Source organism: Capra hircus, unplaced genomic scaffold (assembly GCF_001704415.2).
Source record: "Capra hircus breed San Clemente unplaced genomic scaffold, ASM170441v1, whole genome shotgun sequence".
In the NCBI taxonomy this organism is placed as follows: domain Eukaryota; kingdom Metazoa; phylum Chordata; class Mammalia; order Artiodactyla; family Bovidae; genus Capra; species Capra hircus.
Window position 1 is genome coordinate 3,153 of NW_017204856.1, and position 12,052 is coordinate 15,204.

The following is a 12,052-nucleotide window of genomic DNA, read 5'->3' on the forward strand; positions in this document are numbered from 1 at the left end:
TAATTTGCTCCAGTTATGAAGGCTGTCTTTTCACCTTGCTTATATTTTCCTTCACTGTCCAGAAGCTTAGAAATTTAAATCAGTCGCTTTTGTTTCCTTCTGTGTTTATTTCCATTACTCTGGGAGGTGGGTCATAGAGGAGAAGATCTTGCTGTGATTTCTGTCAGAGAGTGTTCTGCCTTTGTTTTTGTCTAAGGACATTATAGTTTCTGGTCTTCCACTTAGGTCTTTAATCCATTTTGCATTTGTTTGTGTGTGTGCCATTAGCAAACATTTCATTCTTTTAATGTGGTTGACCTGTTTCCCCAGACCTGCTTGTTCAAGAGATTGCCTTTGCTCTGTTGCATATTTATGCCTCCTCTGTCAAAGACAAGGAGGCCGTGGTGTGTGGCTTCGTCTCTGGACTCCCTATTTTGTTCCGTGGATCTGTATTTCTGTCTTTGGCCCAGTACCTTATAATCTTGATGATTAGCTTTGCAGTATAGTCTGAAGTCAGGAAGTCTGATTCCTCCGTTTCCATTGTTCCTCAAGAGTGACTTCCTCATTGGAGGTCTTTTGTGTTTCCACACAAACTGTGAAATTACTTGTTCTAGTGCAGTGAAAAACACCGTTGATGTTTTGATAGGGATTCCACAGTTGAATATGAGAATATCAGTGTGAATGAATGTACTGATAGATTGCCTTGAGTTGCATACTCATGGTGACTATATTGATTCTTCTGATCCAAGAACATGATATACTTCTTCATCTATTTGTGCCATCTTTGATTTGTTTCACCATGGTTTTATCATTTTCTGTACCAGGTTCTTGCTTTATTTAGGGGAATATATTTCTAAATATTTGATTATCTTCCTTGGATGGTGAATGAGATACTTTCCTTAAGTTCTCTTTCTCATTTTTCATTGCTAGTATATCAGAATGAAAGGGATTCCTGGATATTAATTTTGTATTCTGCAGCTATACTCAATTCATTGATTAGCTCAAGTAATTTTCTGCTGACATCCTTATTGTTCGCTGTGTGGAGGGTCATGTCATCTTCTAAGAGGAAAAAAAAAAAATTTTTTTCCAATCTGTATTCCTTTTACTTCCTTTTTCCCTGATTGCTGTGTCTAGGACTAATTTAAAAACCAACTCCAATGTGTTTTTCACCTCAGAAAGGCTTACTGATGAAATTGCGAAGCATTGAGAAATCTCAATTCTACCAGATTCCCGCAATAAAATCATGCAGATCTTCAGGAGTTAAGGGTAATTTTTGGGGTGGTCGAGGAAGCAGAATCTGTTTAAGTATTTAGAAAACTATATCATAATCAAGTTAGTCTGGAATACTTGTAGTCTTTCCTTCAGTTTCAGAAGATTCTAGAGCCCTAAGAGTAATGCAAGGCTTTCTAACTGAAACCAAGAAACTCACCAAGAGCTCATCAAACTCTAACTGTGCACATTAGAAAAATTGTGTTACTGTGCTGTTAAAATCTGTGAGCTTTATAGCCAAATTAAAGAATGGCAAAGACACCTTCAAGATGATTGTGCTGAAGATCCTGCTAAAACAGGTGAGGCCACAGGGCAAGGGAACAGGGGAGGCATGGGAGACCCCTGAATGAAGTGTGGTCTGGGGCAGACACAGGCTCCAAAGGCACAGCTGAGAAGAGCCCGTTAGGGCCACAGCTGTAAGTGTCACAGCCATGATCAGCACCTGAGGCCTCTAGGTCAGGAATGATGAGAGACAGTACACCAGAGCAGCCACCAGAGACAGTTATTGTTGTAAATGTTGATGATCCTGGGAAATAGCTGAGAGAGCGGGAGTCCAAGACCCATGCCCGTCAGTCAGAGCCCCTGTAGTTGCTCTCACTAGTGCAATGCAAAGGCACGAAGTGGTCCACCAGCAAAGAGGGACTGGAAGGGCCTGTTATTCTCATCTGCTCTGAGTGCTAGACGAATTCAGAAACATGCCTGCCATCTGTTGTGAAGACAGGGAGCAGGTCAGAGACCTAGGGCTTTCTTGCTGAAGACACACACTCACATACACACACACACACACACACACTAGACACACACACATACACAGACACATGCACACCACTCCCTTGCCTGAAGACACAGTGTGCCACAGGGACTTGCAAATCCTGACACGATAAGAGTGACATTACACTACCCAGCACACACAAGCCAGGAGGAGGAGAGTAGTGGTCAGAAACAACCCCTGCTTGGGGGATGCAGACCACCTCAGATGCAGAACACCGCAAGGAACCCAGAGCCCTAAGTGAGTTGATGGCATGGCAGGGACTGAGGACATGAGTGGTGGGTGGGCAAGTGGAAGTACACAACATCCTTGGAAGTTCCTATGCCAGCGTGCTTCTTTCACTCAAGACTAGGGCTGTTGCTGTTGGATCTTCTGGCCCAGTATGTAGCTTGAATGGCTCCTTGACCTCAAGCAGATTATGAACCACACTCAAGTTTTTGTCATGATCAGTGACCAAGATAAAGACTTTCTTAGCTACAAGATCGACTTGAAGGTCAGTGAGGGAGAGTGAGGGACATGTGGATATGTGACTTGGTGGGGAGTTGGGGGGGATCATGTTATCTATGTTCATGTGATGTGAGAATGTGCAGAGGTTTTGTGGAAACTGGTTAATGCCTGCCTGGGAGGCAAGCTGAGGCACCCAGAAGCTTGCACCTTTACCCTCATCCCTGTTCTGGAAGGCGCAGGTGCGGAGCCATCCAAGGTCCAGCATGCAAGCTGATCCTTTTCCTTTAGGGACAAGCTCCTACTTCTGGAACATGGATAATTAAGGAGTATTACCTTGACATCACTGGTAAGACATGGCTTCAGGGAGGTGTAGGTGTGTAAGGGGATGGATGATCCACCTGCGGAATCCACCCCTGTGTTCCCGTGTCTTTCTGCAGGGTATAGGGCACAGTTATTCCACTCCACTCCACTGGTTCTTGGACTTTGAATGAGGAAGCACCCAGCTGCAGGCTGGACATCAGGAGACTTAAATTTCTCAACTGGTTGTCAGGCCACAACTGCCCAGAATCGAGCAGGATTGCTGAGGTGGAGTCACTTTGGGCCTGCATACAGTTGATGACTGATGTTGGAGTTCTTGGATGCTCACGAGAGTGTTCGGGCCTGGTCAGCCCTGGGCTGACCTTGCTTTGTGTTGCCAGCAGATCATTGGACAAAGACATGTGGGACAATCCTGTGACATATTACACGAGGAAGGAAGGTTCTGCCATGAGCGGTAACTGACAGAGACACATGTGGGGAGGGTGTCTGGAGGTGGGCCCTGAAGGGACAGCCGTGTCGTGGCCAGGACACTGTCCTTTCCCAAATGGGGATGCTCAGGCTCATGCAAGCTAGCTGCAGAGCCAGACTGTGGGTCCTACATGTAGCACATGACCTGCTGAGACTGGGGGCTTTGGAACTCGGTGTGTCTGTGAGTGAAGCAAGTCTCCCTCAGTGCAATAGTCCTAGGTGATACTACTAGAAACGGGATGAATTAAGTATCTTTGTCAGAATCTTCCTTCCATGGGTCAAGCCATTCCCCAGCCTCCTGTTACTCAATGAGTTTAAGATCGCCTGTGCCTTACACTCCCGCCCCTTACCCTGGGAAAGCCTATCATTAAAAGGGCATCCCGTCCTGTGTCCCAGTGCACCTGTGTGCTGACTTTGGGATCTCCTGTGAATTTCCACATCCACCAATCGGCATCTCACCACAACCACACCTGCTGCGCTGGAAGCTGCTTCAGGCTGCCTTCCGAAAATACGGAAATGCTCAGAGGAGGAGGTGGACAGGGAGCTCCCAGGGCAGGACATGGTGCCCCCTGACACCATCTCCAACAGTGCTGGACACGGTGCCTTCAGCTCCTGAAACACCTGTGTTCCCTGTATCAAGCTTGTGTCTCTGTATCAAGCCTATAATTGTATACACATGCGTGCTTGTGTCGCCTGTATTTATGTGTGTATGTGTGTGTGTGTGTCTGGTCCAGGGAAAAAGCAGAGAGGAAGGCAACAAGAGAGGAGATGCCAAGCAACCAGAAGAAGGAGACACAAGGCATCACAAAATCTGAGGGTGGTTGCTCACTGTATCTCCGCAGTGACCCCTGTGCAGGATGGGAATGAGGAAAGGATGGCCAGTAATAACACAGGAACTTGGCTCCAGAAATCTGCAATTAGACGAAATACAGAAACACGCTCACCATTTCTTACCGTGTTGTAGTATGTGTTTGGACCAGGAAGAACGGGGTAGCACGGTCTCTGGATTCACCCAGGGCAAGTCAGGTGGTGTGGGGATTTAAAACCACCGCCTGTGGAGCCCACAGTCTGTGTGGACAGGAGCCGGCATGCTAGAAATGGTGGATGCAGATACAGAGGACCTGGGATGGTTGAGGAGGCTAAGGTCTTGCTTGAGAAGGAAAGAGACCTGAAGGTAAAGAGACACAGATTGCCTGCTGCCCTGGAGACTTGTTCCACACACATAAAAAGGAGACCCGGGAAGGTCCTGGACCAGTGCTGCCCAGGATCAGCCCATCAGCCAGCACGCTCTCTCCCATGAGGGTGGCACACACTGGCACGATGCGACAGGAAATGCAAGACATGCTAAGGTAGGTTGTCCATTCAAAACCACAGGCATCCTAAGAGGAGACAAGGTGTGAGCGTGGCATGGCTCCAGGCACTTCCAGTCTCCCTGGTAGTGCAGAAAGGCGAAGAAAGTGCAGGTGTTGGTGTACGTGTGTGCTCCTCTGCCAGGGCGTGCCTATGAGGGAGGGAACAGGCAGGAAGCAAGGATGGTGGGCTCATTGCATGTCCCAAGGGACCTCAGGAGAGTGGGAGACAGGGAAGTCCCTGGGGGTAGTTCGGGGCCTGCTGGTTTTCAGGGTCTAGGGAAAGTCCTGCCGAAGACACCCATGGCTCATGCTGAAAGCCCTGAGGTAAATTCCTTCTTTCATCTGGGCCTTGCCCGTGGCTTTTGGGGCCTGAGGGGCAAAGGTGTGTGTCTGCACCTGAGAGAGGATTCCAGCAGTCTTGCTGGAGCAGGCTGTCTGATGTTTTCATAGGGGATTTGCACCATTTGAAACTCAGAGGGAAGCTGCGTCCTGGGTGACCATTTTCGATATCCCTGTGCCCAACTGAGGACTGGCTTCCTAGGCACATGGGCTCTGTAGGTAAGCAGGGATGCCTGACTGTAAGGAGTCCTACCTGGGCCTAATGAGACCAACTGAAAGAGAGTATTCACATTTAGCAAATCAGTGAGGGTGGGTAGAATCAAGCCCTCTTGTTGTTTTTGAGATAGAAAAGCTGCTATCTGCCCAAGGGAGGCCTGAGCTGTGGGCCCAGTAAGGTCAGGTTTCCCAGTCATCATCTGTTGGGGGATTCCATGGGTCAGGGTAGTAATAAATGGAAGGGACTACGATGTGGAAATGCCACCTTATCTTTATGTGCCTCAGGATTGCACAGCCTTGTATCAGAAGTGGCCCTCTAACCATGTGCACCTTCCTCACAACATTTTTATTTATTTTGAAAGCTTTATAACTTCTTATTGAAATACTCATATAGAAAAATACATAAATCATGAGTGTACAGTTCAATGGGTACTCACAAACTAAACACATCCACGTAATTAGCATCCAAATCAAGAAACAGAACATCACTGGCAACCCTGAAAACTCTCTTGTGTCTCTCCCAATCACTGCACTCCAAAGATAACTAGGATATCTGACTTTTAACACATAGATTAGTTTTATCTCTTTTGGACCTTTACATGAACGGAATCATACAGTATGCATCTTTGCGTCTAGCTTACTTTACTTAACATTATACTTAATGAGACGCATCTATGTTTTCCATGCAGCCATAGCTTGTTCATTCTTGGGCTACAGTTCAAGATCTTTTCTTAAATCTAAATCTTGGCAAATTCATCTTTAAGAAGTAGATTGGAGATGCCCAGCTGGAGTGTTTTATCATGTTCAATTATCACTTGACTTTCCATGTTTCAGTGAAGACAGTTTCTGCCTCTTTTTTGGAACACTATTTCACAAGTCTTGATGTAGAAAATGTTCCTGAGAGTCTGAATTTCCCTTCCCAAGAATCCTTTTTATATTATCTAATTACTCTCCCTGGGACCATTATATTTTTCCAATGATAGAAGACTATTACTGTTCCCTCTGAGTCATCTCTGTGGCAGTAGTGCCTTTCTTCTTGCTTTTGTAGAACAACGTCTAAATGTCTTTGTACCTTCTGCAATAATTTTGAAGTTTAGGGTCCAAACCCATCAGCAAAATCCCAAGGACCATGTCCAGCCAATGGACACACACTGGGTTGTAAACAATCTTCATCTAAGAGAAGAATTTGTTTCTCTATTTTCAATTTTTATATTTTTTATTTATTTTACTTTACAATATTGTATTGGTTTTTCCAAACATAAACACGAATCCTCACAGCACTGGATCACACACAGGCCCATCACAGTCCCTGGGGGTCCCTTGGAGGCTCGGGCAGTCTCTTTGGCCTTTTCTTGCTAAAGGGAGATATCACTTGGAAGTCACAGGTAGACAGGTACACATCGAAAGCCACACAGATAGAAAGAACAGGGGGCCTCACTCAGAACGTTGTGGGCCCTAAGGGGTGGTAGGCTACCAAAAGGGACACAAATTTGACCAGGAATGACCTAGATAGGTGCACACCAAGAAGACAGTTCTCCACGTCAGCTGAGCCCAGACGTCCTTGTTTTCTGGTCCCCTGAAGGATTGCACAGACAATGGATCAGAATAGCCTGACTGGTACTGGGACACTGTCCAAGGTGATGGGAGAATGCAGAACGCAGGTGCATGTCACTCAGCTGTCCAGGGCAAGCGTTTGCACCTGCCCAGTTCTCTGCAGGTTGGTCCCTGTCAGGAGCAAATGCCAAAATTTTGTAGCCTTTGAGGCTAAATCACAGCGTTAGAAGTGTAACCTGACATGATCGATGAGCATGTGAAAGAAAATAACCAAGAAATCTGGGTGGTTACCAAAACTCATGTTCCTGGAGAAGAAAGCTTGTACTTCTGCATATCTGCAAGTTTCCTGTCAGGGATATTAGTGTGTACACACACGTGTGTGCATATGTGCGCACAAAATTGCCTGACAGTACGCTTGTGAATATGAAGTGTCAGAACTGACCTAGCTAGGTGATGGAAGTTGGATAGCAAAAACATGAAAACCTTAGGGAAAGGTACATACTCAGGCCATCAGAAGCACTGGAGCCACAGTACCAATGCCTGTTATCTCACTGAGTGAACAGTTTCTAAGTGGAATCACAGTGATGCACCCAGGAAGCCTGGCAGAAAGGAGAGGCAGGAAGAAATTGACCGGGGGCCACCAGTGAGAGTGCAGAGGATCCAAGACACAGAACAGGCTGCAATCCCAGACACAGAAGCCACAGTGGGTGACCCCACAGCCCCTTGGACATGCAGCTACAAAGGCCTTTCCATCCTTCTCGAACACTGGGCATTCTTTCCCTGACCTTACCATGAGCATGAGCAACACTTGCCATTTATGTGAGGTTTCAGAAATGGACAAGGACGGCAGCATAGGCACTTGCTACCTGCATAGTCTTCCAGTCTGAAACATCACTCTTTGTACTCTTTGCAGGAAGCATATATAGGGGGGGCAGGACTATAGGATGGATGGCTTAGATTGCTCCTGCTCCTGTTCCCAGCCCCAAAGGATTGGGTAACTGGGCAGGCTGGTATGTGCTCTCAGATGGAGAACAGAACCACTTGAAAGGGCCTTGATGGGGTAAATGGGCAGACATACATGTCTCCCGCACCAGTGAGTCACGAAACTTAACAGGGAGTTGTCCTTAGCAACTCACTGGCAGGAATTTGAACAAGGTTCAGGGAGCTTCCTCATGCCAGCAAAGCATGCCCCATTTCTCCCTCTGTGAAAAGTGTGGCCAAGCGACCTCAGGCCTGTGCAGCATTCACATATGTCCAGTGAGGGAGGGAGGGTTACCCGACCCCTTCTGCAGTTCAGCAGTGACTGCCCACTGTAGGCTTTCAAGATTGAGAAAGCACTCTCCAAACCTGTGGACTAAAAAAGTCTGATCTCCCATTGGTGCAACTCACTCAGGAGGAGAAGGGCTTGCCTTCACTGTAAGGATAAGCTTCTCCTATGAGCGTTGGTGTCCATACAGTGGCAAACGGCAATGGCACCACTTAAAGAGATGGAGACACACAGACACCAGCCCTGGTACACACAAGGAAGGATCGATCCAAGCACTGCTATGCCAAAGCAGAGAGAAAGAGACAAAGAGAGAGCTCTGTACCCTAAGGTCCTGGTGTCCTTGAACAATGGAGATCAACGTGGCAAACGGTGGGGTTTTTCCCTACTCCCCTAGCATCCGGCCAGCAACAGTCTTTCTGTCCCATGGAGAATAGTATCCAGCCACTTGGCACCCCTGTGTATCCTTTGGATACTCAGGGAGAGCTCCCAGTTATTGAAGGTCCTGTGGGACACAGGAGTGTGCTGTTTGGATTGTGGATCAGGAATCCGTGGTGGGAATTTCCAGAACCAGATCAATGACAGCGCCTGAGGTAGTGGCAGACGCAAAACCTGCTAGCTCTATAGGAACAGAATCTGGCCACGCAGTGGAGCAGGATCCCAGGAACCACGGAAGATGTCATCCAGTCTAGGGGTGTGTCCATCGTGTGCTGTCCACTACCCTCTCGGCCGTTGGTCTAGATTTGGTTCAGCTGCCTGTGCATGGCTCACAGCCTAGAGCCCCGCCTGTTTGCCTGATGTCCCAGGGCTCGTTCACTCTGTCCTGGGCTGCCACCACCCGTTTCTATAGTCTCAGCCACCCCACACACACACACCAGCCATAGCCTCTGAACCATGTCCCACACTCTCCACACCAAGACGCTAGTGGGCCCCACAGGGTTACTGCACCCTGGGCCGCCATTGCTCACCACTTGCTGTGGTGCTATTATGTCCTGTTCCTTAGCATCTGATCCAGGCTGGGGTCATGGCCAGAGCCAAGAGGAGCGTGAGAGGCAGTCAGAGGAATGTGGGAGCGTCCTGAGACCCCGGACCTTCTTAGTTGTGAGCCTGGGTGCTCAGGGGAATGGGGCCCCGTGGCCTGTCCTGGTGATGCTGTGCGTGGCTGGGACGTTGCAGCCACCAGCGGTCACACCAGGCGAACATGCCACCCTCTTCAGAGTGGAGGCAGGAGAGGACAGCAAGGCCCAGGCAGATGGAGACATGGTAAGGATCAGACAGGTGTTCCAGCTGCTTGCAGAGGACATCATTTTGGATGTGGAGTTGTCATGCGGATAAGGAGCAGCAACAGGGGTCCTCCCCAGGAGCTGGAGGAGAAGACGGTGGAGGAGCAGTGCCCAGGAAAGGCCTGGAGGCCCGAGTGAGCTTCCGGCACTAGATGTGCTGCAGGCACTGGTGACCCTGCAAGGGGATCTGAGCTCTGAGCCTGAGAAAACCTGCAGGGCCTACGTTTGGTTCATGTGCAAGAGCCATGAGAGGAGGAAGCGTGACTTGGCTCAGAGGAGCAGTGCCATCATCCAGGGCATCCCTGGCTTCTGGGCCAACGTGGTATCCTTTCTGCTACTCCCTGTGGTCCGCTGCTCAGGAGGAGGGGGAGGTGCAGAGGCAGGAGCAGGAGGAGGGGTGGAGGCAAGGGCGCAAGATGGGTGCTGGTGGACCCTGAAGGAAGTGTGGTACTGGGCAATTGGCAGGCTCCAAAGGCACAGCTGAGTAGGGTCCGGGCAGGGCCAGACCTGTAAGTGTCGCAGCCATGACTTTGTGTGTCTACCTTCAGGTCTCCATCTGAGAAGGAATCAGCCTCTAAGTCAGAAACGGACCAGAGACAGTACAGCCAGAGGCAGCCTTTGCTGACAGTTATTGTTGTAAAGGTGAATGATTCCGAAAATAACTGAGATACTGGGAGTAACACACACACACACACGCACATACACAACAGCCATACAACACATGTAGCACATACACTAGCCAATACCCACTCCCTTTGCTTTCAGACACATGATTTGTCATCAATAACTGTAAGTCTGACCATGTAAGCAGTGACATGCCACTACCCAGCATAGCACAGGTCTGGGAAATAATCAGCTATCAGAAACAGCCCCTGCTTGGAGGAATGCAGACCACCTCAGATGCAGAACACCACCAGGAACACAGAGCCATGAGCTTTTCTGATGGTATGCCAGGGCCTGAGCTCATCAGTAGTGGCTGGGTAAGCAGAAGTGCCCAGCACCCTTGAAGATGCCTGTTCCCATGTTCGTTCTTCCACCCCAGACTAGGGCTGATGCTCCTGGCTCTTCTTGGCCCAGCATGTGGCATAAATGGCTCCTTGACCTCAAGCAGATTATGAACCACCCTCAAGTTTCTGTCATGATCAGAGACCAAGATAAAGACTTTCTCAGCTACATGATCGACTTGAATGTCAGTGAGAGAGACTGAGCACAGGTGGGATATGGGATTTGCTGTGGTGTGGGAGGATCATGTTATCCATGTTCCTACACTGTGAGAGTTTGGAGAGGCTTCGTGGAAGCTGTTAATGCCTGCCTGGGAGGCAAGCTGAGGACCCTAGAAGCTTGCACCTTTTCCCTCCTCCGTATCCTAGCAGGTACAGGTGCGAGCCATCCACGGTCATGCAGCAAGCTGATCTTTTCCTTTCGGTACCGCCTCTATTTCTTGAAAACAGTGATCATTAAGGAGTATGACCTTGACATCACTGGTAAAACGTGAGTCCTGGGAATGATGATTGTGTGTGTGCAGCGGTGTGGATGTTCCACCTATGGGATCCACACCCATCTCCCCTCTCTTCTTGCAGCGTATAGGGGACATCGTTCCACTCTAGTCCATTGGTTCTGGGACTTTGAACAGGGAGCACCAGCTGCAGGCTGGACACCAGGAGCCTTAACTTTCTCAACTGGTTGTCAGGCCACAACTGCCCAGAATCAAACAGGATTGCTGAGGTGGTATTGTTTTTGTCCTGCATACAGTTAATGATTGTTGTTGGAGTTCTTGGCTGCTCGTGTGAGGGTTCAGATCCTGGTCAGACCAGGGCTGAGCTTGCTCAGCAGCAAAGTGTTGCCAGCAGATTATCGGCGAAGACCAGTGGGATGATCCCCTGAAGGACTACCCCAGGAGGGAAGATTCTTCCATGACAGAAACACATGTGGTGAAGGGGTCTGGAGGTGGGCCATGAAGGGACAGCCGTGTACTAGCCAGGACACTGTCCTTTCCCAAATGCAGATGCTCAGTCTCATGAAAGCTGGCTGAATTTGGGCCATGCATGTAGCAGGTGGCCTGCTGAGACTGGGGCTTGGGGATTCAGTGTGTCTGTGAGTGAAGCAAGTCCCCTCAAATCAGTTGTGGTTGCAGAGTGAGTCCTAGGTGATACTACCAGAGGCAGGGTGAATTAAGTTTCTTTGTCAGAATCATCCTTCCATGGATCCTGCCATCCCCTGGCCTCCTGTTGCTCACTGAGTTTGAGATTGCCTGGGCCTTACACTCCCGTCCCTTACCCTGGGAAGGCCTATCATTGCAAGGGCGTCCTCTCCGGGGTCCCAGTGCACCTGTGTGCTGACTTTGGGATCTTCTGTGAATGTCCACATCCACCACTCGGTGGCTCAGCACCACCGCACATGCTGCATTGGAAGCAGCTTCAGGCTACCTTGGGAAAATATGGAAGAGCTCTGGGAGGAGGTGGACAGGGAACACAGGCTCCTGAAACACCTTTGTTTCCTGCTTGGGTTTGTGTCCTCATGCTGAGCATGTGTGTGTATACACACATGTGCTTGTGTCTGATGTGTTTGTGTGTGTGCGCGTGGCAGTGCCGTGTGTGTGTGTGTGTGTGTGTGTGTGTGTGTGTCTGGCCTAGAGCAGATGCAGAGATGAAGACCAAATACGAAAACCGCTCACCATTTCTACCTTGCTACTGTGTTTGTTTGGAACCGGGAAGAGGGGTTACATGGTCTGAGGATTCACCCAGGACAAATCAGATGGGCTGGGACTTTGAAACCACTGGCTGTGGAGCCCTCA

General features: G+C 49.1%; 1 pseudogene; it reads left to right on the forward strand.

Moving 5' to 3' along the window:
* Window positions 1–8,962: 8,962 nt before the first annotated feature.
* Window positions 8,963–11,205, forward strand: LOC108635111 (annotated as a pseudogene).
* Window positions 11,206–12,052: the final 847 nt, after the last annotated feature.